Raw genomic sequence first — 20,084 nt, 5'->3', positions numbered from 1 at the left:
ATATAGGTCACTACCTATATGTAGCTTCACCATGGTAACTCCGAATATGGCCATGTAACATGTCTATGATCATGGAATTGCCCCCTCTATGCCATCCTGGCATTGTTTATACAATTCCATGATCCCAGTGGTCTGTAGCACAGACCCTGGTACTGCCAGACTGCCCTTCCTGGGGTTTCACTGCAGCTGCTGCTGCTGCCAACCCCTCAGACAGGCAGCTGCCCTCCTGGGGTCCAGCCAGGCCTGGCCCAGGATGGCAGAACAAAGAACTTCCTCTGAGAGAGGGTGTGACACCCTCTCCCTTTGGAAAATGGTGTGAAGGCAGGGGAGGAGTAGCCTCCCCCAGCCTCTGGAAATGCTTTGTTGGGCACAGATGTGCCCAATTCTGCATAAGCCAGTCTACACCGGTTCAGGGACCCCTTAGCCCCTGCTCTGGCGCGAAACAGGACAAAGGAAAGGGGAGTGACCACTCCCCTGACCTGCACCTCCCCTGGGAGGTGTCCAGAGCTCCTCCAGTGTGCTCCAGACCTCTGCCATCTTGGAAACAGAGGTGCTGCTGGCACACTGGAATGCTCTGAGTGGCCAGTGCCACCAGGTGACGTCAGAGACTCCTGCTGATAGGCTCCTTCAGGTGTTAGTAGCCTTTCCTCTCTCCTAGGTAGCCAAACCCTCTTTTCTGGCTATTTAGGGTCTCTGTCTCTGGGGAAACTTTAGATAACGAATGCATGAGCTCAGCCGAGTTCCTCTGCATCTCTCTCTTCACCTTCTGATAAGGAAACGACCGCTGACCGCGCTGGAAGCCTGCAAACCTGCAACATAGTAGCAAAGACGACTACTGCAACTCTGTAACGCTGATCCTGCCGCCTTCTCGACTGTTTTCCTGCTTGTGCATGCTGTGGGGGTAGCCTGCCTCCTCTCTGCACCAGAAGCTCCGAAGAAATCTCCCGTGGGTCGACGGAATCTTCCCCCTGCAACCGCAGGCACCAAAAAGCTGCATCACCGGTCCCTTGGGTCTCCTCTCAGCACGACGAGCGAGGTCCCTCGAATCCAGCGACTCTGTCCAAGTGACCCCCCCAGTCCAGTGACTCTTCAGCCCAAATTTGGTGGAGGTAAGTCCTTGCCTCACCTCGCTGGGCTGCATTGCTGGGAACCGCGACTTTGCAGCTACTCCGGCCCCTGTGCACTTCCGGCGGAAATCCTTCGTGCACAGCCAAGCCTGGGTCCACGGCACTCTAACCTGCATTGCACGACTTTCTAAGTTGGTCTCCGGCGATGTGGGACTCATTTGTGCAACTTCGGCGAGCACCGTTTCACACATCCTCCTAGTGCCTGTTTCTGGCACTTCTCCGGGTGCTACCTGCTTCGGTGAGGGCTCTTTGTCTTGCTCGACGTCCCCTCTCTCTTTAGGTCCAGTTTGCGACCTCCTGGTCCCTCCTGGGCCCCAGCAGCGTCCAAAAACGCCAAACGCATGATTTGCGTGTAGCAAGGCTTGTTGGCGTCCTTCCGGCGGCAAAACACTTTTGGACGACTCTCCAGGGCAAGAGGGATCCGTCCACCAAAGGGGAAGTCTCTAGCCCTTTTCGTTCCTGCAAAAACCTCAGCTTCTTCTGTCCAGTCGAAGCTTCTTTGCACCCGTAGCTGGCATTTCCTGGGCATCTGCCCATCTACGACTTGCTTGTGACTTTTGGACTTGGTCCCCTTGTTCCACAGGTACCCTAGATTGGAAATCCACAGTTGTTGCATTGCTGGTTTGTGTCTTTCCTGCATTATTCCTCTAACACGACTCTTTTGTCCTTAGGAGAACTTTAGTGCACTTTGCACTCACTTTTCAGGGTCTTGGGGAGGGTTATTTTTCTAACTCTCACTATTTTCTAATAGTCCCAGCGATCCTCTACAAGGTCACATAGGTTTGGGGTCCATTCGTGGTTCGCATTCCACTTCTGGAGTATATGGTTTGTGTTGCCCCTATCCCTATGTTTCCCCATTGCATCCTATTGTAACTATACATTGTTTGCACTGTTTTCTAAGACTATACTGCATATTTTTGCTATTGTGTATATATATCTTGTGTATATTTCCTATCCTCCCACTGAGGGTACACTCTAAGATACTTTGGCATATTGTCATAAAAATAAAGTACCTTTATTTTTAGTATAACTGTGTATTGTGTTTTCTTATGATATTGTGCATATGACACTAAGTGGGACTGTAGTAGCTTCACACGTCTCCTAGTTCAGCCTAAGCTGCTCTGCTAAGCTACAATTATCTATCAGCCTAAGCTGCTAGACACCCTATACACTAATAAGGGATAACTGGGCCTGGTGCAAGGTGCAAGTACCCCTTGGTACTCACTACAAGCCAGTCCAGCCTCCTACATATCCCATGTGCAAGTAGTGCCTCCAGTATTCCAGTGCCAACACTTTGCCAAGGGTCATTCTATGATCCAAGAAGCATTTCAGGCTGAGAGGCAGACTTTCCAGCATAACAACACATTCTCACCCATGATCATTCACATTCACATTCACTTACTCATACTCATTCACTAACATTCAGTTTCACTCACTCATTAGTACTCACCTGCTCTAGTTCCTTTTCACTCAGTTTCTCACACTCACTGCTACCCTACCTAATTCATTTTCACTCACTCACTCTTACTGTGAATCACTTATACTTACTCACTTTCACTTTCAGTCAGACACACAACACACACACACATGATTCCAGATATGAACATATATACTCACACATAAACTGGCTCTTTTACACAAAATCTATCTCACACATGCACACACACAGCATACATGTATAGCCCTTTAATGTTTCTTACCTACAATGTCAGGGCCTGTTCTAGATCCTGTTCCACTTTTCAGGACATTAATAGTGAATGATGTCCAGGTCTTGCGTGCTCTGCCCTTACGGACATCAAACAGAAAGATGCCAATTGCAGTTTGTATCTCCTCCAGTTGCAAGGAGCACGAGACAGAAGATGGGGGAAACAGTCACCTGTTTAGTCAACATTGACTCATCCTCCTGCCAAGAACCAAACTGGTAGAGCTGCCTCAGGACCTGTCATCAGATCTGCTGAGAGGGGAGGGACAGACGGCTTCCAGCATAAATGTGGGAGCTCTGAGCGTAGAAAGACACCTTGAGATCGGACCTTTTGTAGATTAAATCTCAATACTCAGCCGTCTCTCAGCCATGAAGATAGCTCTCTCCTTCCTGTTGGTGGCAGTCCTGTGCTCCCTTGGTAAGTGTAATTCTTATGCTCACAGAATGGGGGTCAGAAGACATGGTTCTAAATGTGCCTCTCTTTAAATAAATAACCTCCTGGACTCTGTGATGTCTGTGAAAGCGTTGGTCGTAGAGAGCCCCCAAGCAGAATAAAACATGCAGCGGGCTGGGGACAGTCCTCACACCACTAAAAGGGATGAACAACTGTAGAGGTCCAACTCCCTCTTGGAATTGGATCATTGCTGTAGGTGCACTGAGTATTTCAGAAGCACCCTAATAAAACATCATTCTCCTGGGATGGAATAATCATTTGAAATGATAGATTCTGTAAAACAATGGATTAAACATACCTTCGAGTGTTGACCCTATGGCTATGCACATCACACTCGATACATATGGTTTAATCCCTACACTGCTAAGCTTTCCCCATACGTGCTGTCTTTTTTTGGGCTATTTGATGTAGTTTGTGTTGAGGCCCCCATACCTTTGTTATTCCAAATGTGTGTCCTTTTTTCCAACATCCTGGGGATTCTAAAGTTCTCCAGGCTTTGTGGATTCCCTTGTAGAGGACCGAGAACGTACCTAATTACAGCTAAACTTTGGGTTTTTGAGGAAAAACTGGCAACAACATCTGTTTCTTTTCCCTGGAAATGGCATAAATAAAGGGTTTGTGGCGCTTAAATCACCACATACCCACCCTTCGGCAACAGCCAGACTAGAATCAGAAAACAAACATTTTCAACACAGTTTTGGCATTTTACTGGGACATACCCCATTTTCCTATTTTTTATGCTTTCAGCCTCCTTCCAGTTAGTGACAGAAATGGGTGTGAAACCAATGGTGGATCCCAGAAAGCTATATATTTCTGAAAAATAGACAAAGTTCCAAATCTAGCAAGGGGTGTGTAGAACCTTCAAGGTTTTCTTATAAAAAAGTAAAAATTGAAATTAAATAATATAGAAATTGAGATTAAAAACCAGCCATTTCTGTCTATGTTTTCATCTATAACTTTCTGAACTATGGCAGATTTTCAAAAGCAATACACAGTTACGTCCGTGGACTCTTCTGGCCAATAAATGAGCTACACCTTGCAATGGGTTGTATTGTGTGAATACAGCAATCCAATTAGTAAAATATAAAAAATGAAAATGGGTATCAAGGAAACCTATGTATTTCCTAAATGGGCATGAGATATGGAGTTTAAAGCAGTGGTTATTTGCACATCTCTGAATTTGTGAGCACCCATACTAGCAAAGTGACTTCTTTTTTACACACTGTCTTACATTTGGAAGGCACAAATGTAGAGAAAGAGAATTGGTAATAACACTTATTCTGCTTTTCCGTGTACCCCCAAGTCTCCCGATAAAAATTGTACCTCACTTGTTTGGGTAAGCCTTGTGCCCGGGACAGGAAACGTCCCAAAATGCAATGTGAACCCATCACATTTTTCCACTGAAAGCTGAAGCTTTTTTTGCAAAGTGCCTAGCTGTGGATTTTGGGATCTAGCTCAGCCAGCACCTAAGGAAACCTAGCAAACCTGTACATTTTTTAAAACCTCAACATTTGTATAGAAAACACATTTTCCTCACATTTCTGTGATGGAAAGTTCTGAATCTGAGGGTAACCAAAACTTTCGTCCACCCAGAATTCCCTAAAGCCTCCCAATAAAAATGGTACCTCACTTGTGGCTAGGCACGACAGGAAATTGCCCAAAACAGAACGTGGACACATCACATATTTCCACTGAAAATGGGCCTGTTTTTTTTGCAATGTCCATAGCTGTGGATTTTGGGCACTAACTTAGCCGGTACCTAAGGAAACCTAGCAAAAATGTACATTTTCGAAGTCCACACACCTAGACAAATACAAGATGGGGTGACTTGGGTCGCTGTCAACACATTTTCTTACCCAAAATCCCTTGCAAACCTCCAGATATATCTAAGAACACATTTTTATATAATTTCTGTGAAGCAAAGTTCTGAAATATGAGGGGAACCATAAACTACCTTCCACACAGCATTTCCCCAAGTCTCCTGATAAAAATGGTACCTCACTTATGTGGGTCGACCTAGTGCCCATGACAGGAAACGGCCCAAAACGCAACGTAGACACATCACATTTTTCCACCAAAAACTGACTTCTTTTTTGCGATGTGCCTAGCTGTGGATTTTGGACTCTAGCTCTGAGAGCACATAGGGACACCTAGCAAACCTGTAAATTTTTGAAAAGTAGACGTAGTGGAATTAATGATGGGGTAACATTTGTGTCTCTCACCACAGTTTCTTACCCAGACTCCCGTGCAAACCTCAAAATGTGTCTAAAAAACACATTTTCTTCACATTCCTGTGATGGAAAATGCAGGAATTTGAGGGGACTCACAAATTTCTTACCACTTAGCATTACCCTGATAAAAATGATACCTCACTTGTGGGGTTGGCCCAACTGCCTTTGACAAGGAAAGGCCAAAACATGTAAAAATTGAGGGGGAACCACGGAGGGTCCAAAGGGGCAGGTTTTTTTAAATACATTTTTAGGGTGACTGCTGTGGGCACCCACACAAAGGAGGTATCAGTTTTATCTGGAAACCAAGGAGAATGCTGCGTAGTAGGAAATGTGTGGCTTATTTCTGTTTGTGGAAGAACATGGCACAGAAATTCATGAACAATTTTTGATTTTAGTCACCTTTTGAGGCTTGCAGAGCATTGTCAGAAAACCTATTTGGGACCACGAAAGTCACGCAATCCGGTACTCCCCTGGGTGTCTAGTTTTTTAACATATCGAGACTTGGTAGTTTTTTCCTAGACAAGAAGTGAGCATGCAACCAAGTCTCTTACTTCTGTGATGTCCCAAACACTCACTAGTTGGTGGCATGCTTCATCATTAGGGTCCATCTGAGACACGTAGTATGTCGGGTGCGCTTCGATGCCTGATTACAGCAGAGCAGGTTTTTTCCATGATTGAAATTCCCAACTGAGAGAAGTTACAAGGGCCAACAACCCAGTGATATCCTGTAGCACAATGCTACTAAAAGTAGCAAGGAGACAAAAAATAAACTATACTGCAAATGTGAAGTTTCAGACTAGTACAGCTGAAAAGACCCATTTACGGTCACATGCTAATGGAAACTTATAAACAAATACATAACAAATAGAATACGTCCTTAGCTACATACACTTTCTTTGCATGCACTCTGGCTCACAAATTAAAACTGGCCCCACAAGCCAAACAAAACCCATCTTTCTTATGCACCCCAGACTAACAAATGGAACATTGCCCTAGCAGTGAGGCACACTAGCTACTATTTAAGGACACAATAATTAGCCACTAGGAAAGATAATAATCTCAATTTTTATAACAAAACCAATGCTTGCCTTTCACTCACCTTGGCCTTATATGTTCCACACTTAAGGAAATGGAGCAAGGAAACCCAAAGAGTAAACCAGACGGCATATGCAAACATTCAGATTTACTACATAACAACTGAATGACCCACGTATGGGCATATTATGGAGATCTATAAATGAATAGAATACATCATAATCTACATACGTTTTCTTTGCATATTCTCTGACTCACAAAATAAAACTGTGCCCAACAAACCAAACAAAAAACATCTTCCCTATATACTCTGTGCAACAAAAGGGAAAGGCGACCTAGCAGTGAGCTACACAAACTACTATATGGAGAACATGATAATTCATCATTAGGAAAAAAATAATACTTGTATTTTTGTTTTTCATTGATGTTGAGCTCCATATGTGATACAATCCTACTAAAGTTGCATGGAAGCCCAAATAATAAACTAGACTGCATACATAAAGTTTCAGAATTAGTACATAAATAACTAAAAAACACATTCATGGTCACATCATTATGTAAGCCAATAAACAAATACATAACAAATACAATAGATAAAAAGGAAGACATCACAGTAAATCTGATTGCCACTCTGAAGTTATAGTTAGAATTTCCAAAAGATATTCCCAAATATAGGAATGACTTGGATAAAAACTCCCTAATATCTTCCCCCTATTTGACAAATCACCACAAAACTTTCCGGACCTATAGCATTCTCTACATTGTGCGATGATGTAAACTTTTGTGGTGAGTCGTAGGGGGATGCAAAGATAAAAGGGGTCCCAAAATGAGTTTTTCCACCAATGCATTTTCCATAGACTATTGCATTTGACTTAGCACGAAAATGGCTGAATGGATTTACATGAAATTTGGAAGCATTATACATTATGGTGCATAGATTATGCTTTTTGGATACTGTAGTTAAGTAGGGTAATTATTTTTCAGTTATAAAGCATTTGAACTTCACTAAATTTTGTGAAAGTTTTGTGTTACATAGCTGTAAACTTATTTGAAAATATATTAAAAATATAAATATATTTCCATACTTATTACCACTTTGATAAAGTGGTAATAGTTAGGGACCTTCAACTTACCTAAATCTAAGGCCCTAACACTGAACACAGCCACAGAGTAGTAAAAGAAAAATATGGCTGCCTTTTCATTCTAAAAAAACAGCCATTACCCAATTATATACTGATTTGTCATCACCATGTACTACGGTATACTGCAAAGATATCATGGTATACCATGAGCCAAAATATAACTAATGCCTAGCTGTATTATCGGATTGCCGTCCCTTGTGTCACTCATGGTGTCCCATGTCAACGCAATACTTAAGTCAGAGTTACAAAAGACGGCAACGCCACCATATGTGGCCCTGCACTGATTGGTGAATCTGGAGAAGTGCATTTCGCTGTTTTACTTTACTCTGCTCCCCATAATCTAGATTGCTACTAACTTTTATATACATCCATATGACATGCCACTGTAGCCACTACACTGTATGCTATCCCATTCTACACCGCTCCACTCTACAACACTCCACTGTTTGAGGCTCCATTCTACACCACTCCACGCTATTACACTGTATGCCACTCCACTGGATGCCACTCCACTCTACAGCACTCCACTGTGTGCTATCCCATTCTACACTGTTCCACTCTATACCTCTCCACTGTATGAGACTCCATTGTACACCACTCCACTCCACGCTATTGCACTGAATGCAAGCCCCTATATGCCACTCCAGTCTATGTTGCTCCATTGGATGCCACTCCACTGTACTCTATTCCACTTTATGTCATTGTACTGTATTCTACTCCACTTTACTCTATCCCACTGTATGCCACTCTACTCTACACACTCCACTGTAAGCCACTACACTGGATGCCACTCCACTCTGCAGCACTCCACTCTATGCTAGGCCTTTCTACACAGCTCCACTCTATGCCTCTCACTGTATGAGACTCCATTCTATGCAACTCTATGCTATTACACTGTAGGCAAGCCACTGTATGCCACTCCAGTCTATGTCACTCCACTGTATGCCACTCCACTGGATGCTACTCCACTGTACGCTATTCCACTTTATGTCATTGTACTGTATGCCACGCCACTTTACTCTATCCCACTGTATGGCACTCCTCTCTACAACACTCCACTGTAAGCCACTCCACTGGATGCCACTCCACTCTACAGCTGTGAGAAAGTAGCGTCTTTCTAGCCTTGTTACCCCCACTTTTGGCCTGTTTGTGAGTGTATGTCAGGGTGTTTTCACTGTCTCACTGGGATCCTGCTAGCCAGGACCCAGTGCTCATAGTAAAAACCCTATGTTTTCAGTATGTTTGTTATGTGTCACTGGGACCCTGCTAGCCAGGACCCCAGTGCTCATAAGTTTGTGACCTATATGTATGTGTTCCCTGTGTGGTGCCTAACTGTCTCACTGAGGCTCTGCTAATCAGAACCTCAGTGGTTATGCTCTCTCATTTCTTTCCAAATTGCAACTAACAAGCTAGTGACCAATTTCACCAATTCACATTGGTATACTTGAACACCCTTATAATTCCCTAGTATATGGTACTGAGGTACCCAGGGTATTGGGGTTCCAGGAGATCCCTATGGGCTGCAGCAATTCTTTTGCCACCCATAGGGAGCACTGACAATTCTTACACAGGCCTGCCACTGCAGCCTGAGTGAAATAACTTCCAAGTTATTTCACAGCCACTTACCACTGCACTTAAGTAACTTATAAGTCACCTATATGTCTAACCTTTACCTGGTAAAAGTTGGGTGCTAAGTTACTTAGTGTGTGGGCACCCTGGCACTAGCCAAGGTGCCCCCACATTGTTCAGGGCAAATTCCCCGGACTTTGTGAGTGCGGGGACACCATTACACGCGTGCACTACACATAGGTCACTACCTATGTGTAGCTTCACAATGGTAATTCCGAATATGGCCATGTAACATGTCTATGATCATGGAATTGCCCCCTCTATGCCATCCTGGCATTGTCGGCACAATCCCATGATCCCACGGGTCTCTAGCACAGAAGCGGGTACTGCCAAACTGCCTTTTCAGGGGTTTCACTGCAGCTGCTGCTGCTGCCAACCCCTCAGACAGGTTTCTGCCCTCCTGGGGTCCAGCCAGGCCTGGCCCAGGATGGCAGAACAAAGGACTTCCTCAGAGAGAGGGTGTTACACCCTCTCCCTTTGGAAAAAGGTGTTAAGGCAGGGGAGGAGTAGCCTCCCCCAGCCTCTGGAAATGCTTTCTTGGGCACAGATGGTGCCCATTTCTGCATAAGCCAGTCTACACCGGTTCAGGGACCCCTCAGCCCTGCTCTGGCGCGAAACTGGACAAAGGAAAGGGGAGTGACCACTCCCCTGAACTGCACCTCCCCTGGGAGGTGCCCAGAGCTCCTCCAGTGTGATCAAGACCTCTGCCATCTTGGAAACAGAGGTGCTGCTGGCACACTGGACTGCTCTGAGTGGCCAGGGCCAGCAGGTGACGTCAGAGACTCCTTCTGATAGGCTCCTTCAGGTGTTGCTAGCCTATACTCTCTAATAAGTAGCAAAACCCTCTTTTCTGGCTATTTAGGGTCTCTGCTTTGGGGAATTCCTTAGATAACAAATGCAAGAGCTCATCAGAGTTCCTCTGCATCTCTCTCTTCACCTTCTGCCGAGGAATCGACTGCTGACCGCGCTGGAAGCCTGCAAAACTTCAACAAAGTAGCAAAGACGACTACTGCGACACTGTAAAGCTGATCCAGCCGCCTTCTCGACTGTTTTCCTGGTGGTGCATTTTGTGGGGGTAGTCTGCCTCCTCTCTGCACTAGAAGCTCCGAAGAAATCTCCCGTGGGTCGACAGAATCTTCCCCCTGCAACCGCAGGCACCAAAGAACTACATTACCGGTCCTCTGGGTCTCCTCTCAGCACAACGAGCGAGGTCCCTTGAACTCAGCAACTCTGTCCAAGTGACTCCCTGTAGGAAAGTACCATCTTGCCTGGCATGTTACCCCCATTTTTCACTGTACATATGTTGTTTTAGTTGTATGTGTCACTGGGACCCTGGTATCCAGGGCCCCAGTGCTCATAAGTGTGCCTGAATGTGTTAACTGTGTAGTGACTAACTGTCTCACTGAGGCTCTGCTAATCAGAACCTCAGTGGTTATGCTCTCTCATTTCTTTCAAATTGTCACTAACAGGCTAGTGACCAATTTTACCAATTTACATTGGCTATTGGAACACCCTTATAATTCCCTAGTATATGGTACTGAGGTACCCAGGGTATTGGGGTTCCAGGAGATCCCTATGGGCTGCAGCATTTCTTTTGCCACCCATAGGGAGCTCTGACAATTCTTACACAGGCCTGCCACTGCAGCCTGAGTGAAATAACGTCCACGTTATTTCACAGCCATTTTACACTGCACTTAAGTAACTTATAAGTCACCTATATGTCTAACCTTTACCTGGTAAAGGTTAGGTGCAAAGTTACTTAGTGTGAGGGCACCCTGGCACTAGCCAAGATGCCCCCACATTGTTCAGGGCCAATTCCCCGGACTTTGTGAGTGCGGGGACACATTACACGCGTGCACTACCTATACGTCACTACCTATATGTAGCTTCACAATGGTAACTCCGAATATGGCCATGTAACATGTCTATGATAATGGAATTGCCCCCTCTATGCCATCCTGGCATAGTTGGCACAATCCCATGATCCCAGTGGTCTGTAGCACAGACCCTGGTACTGCCAAACTGCCTTTCCTGGGGTTTCACTGCATCTGCTGCTACTGCCAACCGCTCAGACAGGTTTCTGCCCTCCTGGGGTCAAGCCAGGCTTGTCCCAGGATGGCAGAACAAAGGACTTCCTCTGAGAGAGGGTGTTACACCCTCTCCCTTTGGAAAATGGTGTGAAGGCAGGGGAGGAGCTGCCTCCCCCAGCCTCTGGAAATGCTTTCATGGGCACTTTTGGTGCCCATTTCTGCATAAGCCAGTCTACACCGGTTCAGGGACCCCTTAGCCCTGCTCTGGCGCGAAACTGGACAAAGGAAAGGGGAGTGACCACTCCCCTGATCTGCACCTCCCCTGGGAGGTGTCCAGAGCTCCTCCAGTGTGCTCCAGACCTCTGCCATCTTGGAAACAGAGGTGCTGCTGGCACACTGGACTGCTCTGAGTGGCCAGTGCCACCAGGTGACGTCAGAGACTCCTTCTGATAGGCTCCTTCAGGTGTTGCTAGCCTATCCTCTCCCCTAGGTAGCCAAACCCTCTTTTCTGGCTATTTAGGGTCTCTGTCTCTGGGGAAACTTTAGATAACGAATGCAAGAGCTCATCAGAGTTCCTCTGCATCTCTCTCTTCACCTTCTGCCAAGGAATCGCCTGCTGACCGTGCTGGAAGCCTGCAAAGCTGCAACATAGTAGCAAAGACGACTACTGCAACTCTGTAACGCTGATCCTGGCGCCTTCTCGACTGTTTTCCTGGTGGTGCATGCTGTGGGGGTAGTCTGCCTCCTCTCTGCACTAGAAGCTCCGAAGAAATCTCCCGTGGGTCGACGGAATCTTCCCCCTGCAACCGCAGGCACCAAAAAGCTGCATTACCGGTCCCTTGGGGCTCCTCTCAGCACGACGAGCGAGGTCCCTTGAATCCAGCAACTCTGTCCAAGTGACTCCCACAGTCCAGTGACTCTTCAGTCCAAGTTTGGTGGAGGTAAGTCCTTCCCTCCCCACGCCAGACTGCATTGTTGGTAACCTCGACTTTTGCAACTACTCCCGCCCCTGTGCACTTCCGGCAGAAATCCTCTGTGCACAGCCAAGCCTGGGTCCACGGCATTCTAACCTGCATTGCACGACTTTCTAAGTTGGTCTCCGGCGACGTGGAACTCCTTTGTGTAACTTTGGGTGAGCACCATTTCACACATCCTTGTAGTGCCTGTTTCTGGCACTTCTCTGGGTGCTATCTGCTGCTAAGAGAGCTCGTTCTATTGCTTGACGTCCCCTTTACCTCCTGGTCCAACTTGCGACCTCCTGGTCCCTCCTGGGCCACAGCAGCATCCAAAAACGCTGACCGCACGATTTGCAGCTAGCAAGGCTTGTTGCCATTCTTTCGTCGGGAAAACACTTCTGCACGACTTTCCACGGCAAGTTGGATCTATCCACCAAAGGGGAAGTCTCTAGCCCTTTTCGTTCCTGCAGAATCCTCAGCTTCTTCTGTCCAGTAGAAGCTTCTTTGCACCCACAGCTGGCATTTCCTGGGCATCTGCCCATCTCCGACTTGCTTGTGACTTTTGGACTTGGTCCCCTTGTTCCACAGGTACCCTCAACTGGAAATCCATTGTTGTTGCATTGCTGGTTTGTGTCTTTCCTGCATTATTCCTCTATCACGACTTCTTTGTCATTTGGGGAACTTTAGTGCACTTTGCATTCACTTTTCAGGGTCTTGGGGTGGGCTATTTTTCTAACCCTCACTATTTTCTAATAGTCCCAGCGACCCTCTACAAGGTCACATAGGTTTGGGGTCCATTCGTGGTTCGCATTCCACTTTTGGAGTATATGGTTTGTGTTGCCCCTATCCCTATGTGTCTCCATTGCATCCTATTGTAACTATACATTGTTTGCACTGTTTTCTAAGACTATACTGCATATTTTTAGTACTGTGTACATATAACTTGTGTATATTTGTTATCCTCACTCTGAGGATACACTTTGAGATACTTTGGCATATTGTCATAAAAATAAAGTACCTTTATTTTTAGTATAACTGTGTATTGTGTTTTCTTATGATATTGTGCAAGTGACACTTGTGGTACTGTAGTAGCTTCACACGTCTCCTAGTTCAGCCTAAGCTGCTCTGCTAAGCTACCATTATCTATCAGCCTAAGCTGCTAGACACCCTATACACTAATAAGGGATACCTGGGCCTGGTGCAAGGTGCAAGTACCCCTTGGTACTCACTACAAGCCAGTCCAGCCTCCTACATTGGTTGTGCAGCGGTGGGATAAGTGCTTTGAGACTACTTACCACTCTTGTCATTGTACTTTTCATAAGAGAAAAATATACAAAACAAGTTCAGTGTGTGTACACATAGCTAAAAAGTTTTGCATTTCCTCTTTTCACTGTTTTCTAAAGTGCTGAAAAGTACTTCTAAACTTTCAAAAAGTTCTTAAAAGTTTAAAAAGTTTTTTTTCTGTCTTTCTAAAAAGTTCTGAAAACTTTTTTCTCTTTTTCTATCACTTTAACTCTCTCTAAAAATGTCTGGCACAGGCCAAAATGTTGATCTGTCCACAATTGCATATGATCACCTTAGCTGGAAAGGAGCAAGGAGTCTCTGCATAGAGAGAGGTTTGAGTGTAGGGAAGAATCCTTCCTTGGAATTATTGCTTAATATGCTTAGAGAACAAGATAAGGCCAAAGGGGCCACATCTGTTGAAAAAGTAGCAAATGGTTACCAATCTGATCCAGGGACTCCCTCAGGAAAAGATTCAGGAAAGGAAGTTCCCAGCCTGCCCATTACTAGACAGTCTAGCATAATTGGTAATGATGAAGAGCCACACCATACAAATAGTGTTGTCTCACATCATAGCAAGAGCATTCATTCTCACCACAGTAGAAGTGATGTTTATGTTAGCCAAGGGTGACTTCTGTAAGGGACAGGTCTCCTTCTGTTCATTCTCATCATTCTTCTGTATCTAAGAATGTCCCTCCCACCAACCCTGATGACAGAATGTTAGAAAGGGAACTCAACAAGTTGAGAGTGGAACAAACCAGACTGAAGCTTAAAAAGCAACAGCTGGATTTGGATCGACAGTCCTTAGAACTAGAGAAGGAAAGACAGAAGTTGGGTTTAGATACCCATGGTGGCAGCAGCAGTATTCCCCATAGTCATCCTGTAAAAGAGCATGATTCCAGGAATCTGCACAAGATAGTTCCCCCTTATAAGGAGGGGGATGACATTAACAAGTGGTTTGCTGCACTTGAGAGGGCCTGTGTTGTACAGGATGTCCCTCAAAGGCAGTGGGCTTGAAGAACCAGAACCTTTTGGGCCTGGCGGCGCAGGGTACGCCTAAAATCTCCTTGGATTCACCTGCCTCAACTAACAGAGACACGGGACACTCTGTCAGGCGTAAAAGATCAGATTTTATTAGCTGCAGCTAGTACAGTTGTCCAAGAAGTACACAAGGTATGTTCTCAGGAGACTGCCACTTTACTTTGTGGCGCACAATCTTATATACCGTATAAAAACATTTATTAACTACATACACTCCCAGAACACATAGAAAGGAGCCAGTAAGAATAATGTAAAGATAGAACAGAGCCAATAGAAATGTCGGAAAACAAGACAGAACAAAGTATCAAGTGACTTAAGGTTGCCTCCCCTCCAGCTGTGTTTGTCACCCCTCCCTTGAACTAATTCATTAACCGATCCACAACGAAGTTGCATGTGGTGCGATAAGTTTGTTTGCGTTTGGAGGACAGTTGTGAAATGAGAGAATACTAGCAAAGGACAGCGAAGGCCAGACGATAAGATAAGATCGGCGGAGAATAGTGTGAGCCTACAGATAGTTGAAACAAGGATTAGAAAACCAGACAGGGATTAGTGTACTCGGTCAGACCTTAATACCAGCCTTGTAAAGATAGAGGCAGAAGACTGTTTTGAACACCATGTTGCAGAATAAGCAGAAAAGGCAGAATGGACTTCGTTCGCTGTGCTGCCTGAGTGAAGGCAACATAAAATGGCGGCGGGCCACAAAATGGCGGGTCGATACGATCGTATTAAAAATCGAATTTCCTCAGACCCTCCTTTTGCCAGAACTCAGGCAAGATACATAAACTCATGTTAATCTGAGTCGATGTCTATGGCCATGAGGTCATCAAGCTGTTGCTGTACCATCATTTTGATATTCTCTGTTCTTTGTGACTTGGGTTTGGGAATACATGCAGTAGCACATAGGTTGCAGATGGCAGGACCGCAGTGCATACAAAGACAACAAGAGAATATAAAAGCTAAAATTACTCCAAAGAATGTCAATACCTTCCAACCCCATTTGGACAGTAATCCCCAAAACCACTCTGAAAAGGACCAATCTCCTTCGTCCTGATGAATCGACTCGGAGATTATGTGTAACTTAGAGATAGCTTGGTATACTGTCGGAGCGTCATTAGGTATGAAAATACAGCAACTTGATCCGATCAATTTGCATACTCCACCACGGTCCGCAAGAACAAAGTCTAAGGCAACACGGTTCTGCAAGGTCATAAGACGATCAGCCTGTAGTTCAGCTGTAATGTTACTTAAAGCTCCTACAGTGATGTCTATGGTGGTTTCTACGACACGAACCAATTGCCTTATATTTCTGCTGTTGGCCATTGGACCCCAGAAGGGAAGAAATCCTTTGAGGAAATCTCCTCCCTCTTGTCCTGCTGTGTCTTTCGAATCCACAATCCCTCTGCCATATCTATTTTTATGATGGTTCGCAGGAGCGGTGTATGTAGGGGGAAGAAGAAAGGCTATATAACAAGTACCAGAAAAATCAGCTGGCAACCATGTATAAGCCCTATCGTGGCAAACGAAGTATGTACCTTGAGATGGTACTAACGGCGGTGAATTCAGGGCTGAATAAACATATGTATGGGAACATAAACTTTCTCTTTGTCCGGTGTTTGGAGTTCTTCCATTTATTTGCAGACAGAAATTTCCTTGTTGGGGTATGACCCGTATCGGAGGAGATTTTCCTTGCTCAATCTTATCATTGAGGCTGGAAATGTAATCAGTTATGTTCCAATTGGTATATGCTTTTCTTTCATCTATGGAAGCTTCACTTTTTTTCCATGATTTTAGCCATAGCTACCATTCCCTTTATCAATAAACTATGACTGAAATCTGAACCAACACTATGTGAACTGACAGGTTGTTTAATTTTACTTTGATATGCATTATTGAAAATGACAAAATAAGCCCAAGCGGAACCTTCATAGGAGAATGGAAGAACTAAATATGGCATTCCTTTTTCTACCGTATGTGGTATGAGTCCACACACCCAACAGTCAGTTGTATTGATCACTAACTGATGTTGATGTAACAACTGGACGAAGGAATTGTTAAAGTATTCAGTTCTTCTGATGAGTTCATGCTGGGGAAGAGTGTGAAATAGGTGCGGAGAGATAGTAGAAGAAGATGTAGAGGTAGGAGAAGAGACAACTTTTTGCTGCAGAGTAATAATGATCCAGTTTACAGATGCCAAAAGAATACACGACAATATAATGACGCATAGAGCAATACTACAACGACTACATATTTCTTTACAATTATTCTTTACATTTTTACTTTCTCTTTTATTTAATGTAGCCTCCATCTTTCTAAGTGGATGCTCACGGCAATCTTCCTCAATCACTGTAGTCACGATTATCTACCGTCCTATGACACTGTGAGGTCCTGCAGGCCTATTGCCACTTACTCAGGTCGTGACTAAGACTCCTACCGTGACCCTGCAACCGGGATAGAGTACTACATAGGAGAGAAAGTTACAAGTTCTTTGGTCTTGGTCTCAAATTATAGCGTTCCTGTCCAGAGGCAGTCTGGTTTTGAAACAATGTTCCTGGATTTGTCGTGTTCAAGCGACGATGCGATGGTATTGCTTCTTGAAGGATGTCGTCGTCCTCTTTCTCAGAAAGTGTTCCAATTAGACGCGCATCACTGAATGGTACAAATTGCGGAACTTTCTCACTTTCAGAGTCACTGATGCCTCTACGGACCCACTGATCGAAAGGCAAAGGCGAAGGCACTTTCTTGCAGTGCACGGCATGCACCCAGTTTTTCTTTCCTTCGACTTTAACTGCTGTTCTTGTGGTCAAAAGAACCAGGCGTGGCTCTCTCCATCTGGGCTCCAAATTTCTCTGTCGTTGGAAATTTTTCGTGCAGACCCAGTCACCGGGTCGGATGGAATGACCTGGGTCTGTGGAAGCCTCTGGTAGAGCACTCTGAACCTGTTGATGAAGAACACGCAATTTAGTTGTAAGGTCATGCAAGTAGTCAATCAACATCGGGTATGGCAAGTCTGAGTATTTCTTAGGGCGAGGAACTCCCCATACATTAGCTGGGCGACCAAATATCACTTCGTAAGGGCTAAGCCCCAAACGAGAGTGTACTGCTGTTCTGGTGGACAGAAGAGCCAATGGTAAAGCATCAGGCCAATTAAGTCCTGTGCTAGCTTGCACCTTAGCAATTTTAAGCTTCAAGGTTCCATTGTAGCATTCTACTAAACCAGCCGACTGTGGGTGATTCGCTGCGTGGAACTTCTGTTTTATGCCAAGACCGGCACAAACTTTTTGCATGACTTGACCCACAAATTCGCTCCCATTGTCACTCCAGACAATGCGCGGCAAACCAAACCTAGGGAAGAATTCTTTCAAAAGTATTTTGGCAGTTGATAAAGCAGTATTGTCCTTCAGAGGGTAGGCTTCTACCCATCTAGAAAAAGCACATACTACCACCAGAACATATTTGAGGTTGTTGCATCGTTCCATGTGAATATAATCGATCTGCAACACCTCAAATGGATATGTCGGAGGAGCAAAATGACCTGCTGGAGTTGGGGTTCCCTTTCCCGGATTGTACATCAAGCAAACAATACAATGTTTTACTACATTATTTGCACACTTTGGGATTCCCTCATTTTGCCACACTGGAGCCAGAAGTTTACATATTCCTTTTGCACTTAGGTGAGCTGGACCATGTGCCATAGTAACTACAGGTAGTACATAAGCATCTGGTAACAGCCAACGTTGATGTTCTGATAATTCAACCCAACATCCCATCTCATCTAACATTCCTGTACTTTCCTTCCACTTTCTCAACTCATTCTCCGTAGCCTCTCCTTGAATTGATTTCACACTCTCTACTGTATCTTCACACATTCCCTTTTCTCTTACGCAGTTTGCGGGACCTGCAACATACATTCGACTTGTGTTGTCTCTGGCTGTCTTTTTCGCTACCTCATCTGCAAATGCATTTCCTCGACCAACATCGTCCACAATCTTTTTGTGTGCACTACACTTCACGATCGCTATCTGAGTAGGCATTGTAAGTGACTCAAGAAGTTCAGTCACTAATTGACCATGTTGTATCTTAGTACCATGGGAAGTAAAGAATCCTCTTTCCTTCCATAAGCGCCCAAAGTTAAACGCTACACCAAAAGCGTATTGGCTATCAGTGTACACGTTTACTCTTTTTCCTTTGGATAACACACACGCTCTAGTTAAGGCTATCAATTCAGCTGCCTGAGCTGAATTATGTCTAATGCGTGCTGTCTCCACAATCGTATGCAAAGTGGTAATAGCGTAGGCTGAGACTGTATCTCCATTCGGGAGCTTGAAACAAGAACCATCTACCCATAGTGTTCCATCTGGATTCACTAATGGCGTGTCTTTTAGGTCAATTCTACCCTTAGTCTCTTCTTCAGTACGGAGAAAACAATCATGCTGTTCAGAAACATCTCTCTCTTCTGGAAGAGGCAACAAAGTAGCTGGATTCAGGGTATTACATCGTTTGATGTGTATGTGACTAGCCAAAAGCGTCAGCTCATATCCGGACAACCGAGCACTCGTAAGATGCTGCGTTTTTGTCCTATTTAGTAAAATATCCACTGCATGTGGCACCATAACAATGAGAGTATTATCTAGCACTACTCCAGCAGACTGTCGAATAGAAATTGCTGCTGCCGCTGTCGCCTTAAGACAACTAGGCAATGCTTTAGCTACTGGATCTAACGTAGCTGAGAAATATGCGCATGGTCGCTGTTGATCTCCAAAACGCTGCGTTAAGACTGACAATGCACAACCCTCTCTTTCGTGGACATAGAGCGTAAAGGGCTTACTGTAATCAGGAGTACTCAATACAGGAGCAGAACACAAAGCAATACGCAAATCAGTAAAACTCTTCTGACACTCGTCAGTCCACGGAAGAGGCTGAGGCGTATCTTTTAAAGTTAGCGCCAACAGCGGTTTAGCCAATAAAGAGAAACTCGGAATCCACTGTCTACAATAAGAAGTAATGCCCAAAAAGGCACGTACCTCTCTTTGTGTGGATGGCACTGACATTTGTGCAATTGCCTGAATTCGTTCGGGGGTCAATCGTCGTCCCTCCTTTGACAAGAGATGACCCAAATAAGTCACCTCGCGACAGACGTATTGTAATTTAGAAGGAGAAACCTTGTGATTTAGATCAAACAAATGACGCAACAGTGCAACGGTCACGTTTTTGCAAATCTCCTCTGAATCAGCGGCAACTAATAAGTCATCCATGTACTGAATGAGAGCGGCACCGGACGGTAAGGAAAAAGCATCAAGATGACATTTTAGAGCTTGACTGTAAACAGAGGGACTTTCACAATAACCTTGAGGTGCGCGTTTAAACCGGAAGGTTCGGCCTCCGAGGGAAAAACCAAAAATATCTCTACTCTCTTCGGCGATGGGAATACTAAAGAAAGCATTCTTTAAATCGATAAC

At 44.9% G+C, this 20,084-nt stretch overlaps 1 long non-coding RNA gene across 2 annotated transcripts in view; it reads left to right on the top strand.

The window, feature by feature from the left end:
• Positions 1 to 3,144: 3,144 nt before the first annotated feature.
• LOC138257828 (uncharacterized) overlaps positions 3,145 to 20,084 on the top strand; it is a 271,578-nt gene continuing 254,638 nt past the window's right edge. For both annotated transcript variants that reach the window (XR_011198399.1, XR_011198398.1), the window contains exon 1: positions 3,145 to 3,247. This is a non-coding gene — a long non-coding RNA (uncharacterized lncRNA). The remainder of the gene's footprint in view (positions 3,248 to 20,084) is intronic.

This window comes from Pleurodeles waltl, chromosome 2_1 (assembly GCF_031143425.1).
Source record: "Pleurodeles waltl isolate 20211129_DDA chromosome 2_1, aPleWal1.hap1.20221129, whole genome shotgun sequence".
NCBI lineage: Eukaryota > Metazoa > Chordata > Amphibia > Caudata > Salamandridae > Pleurodeles > Pleurodeles waltl.
This window is presented reverse-complemented; position numbering and strand designations above follow the sequence as displayed.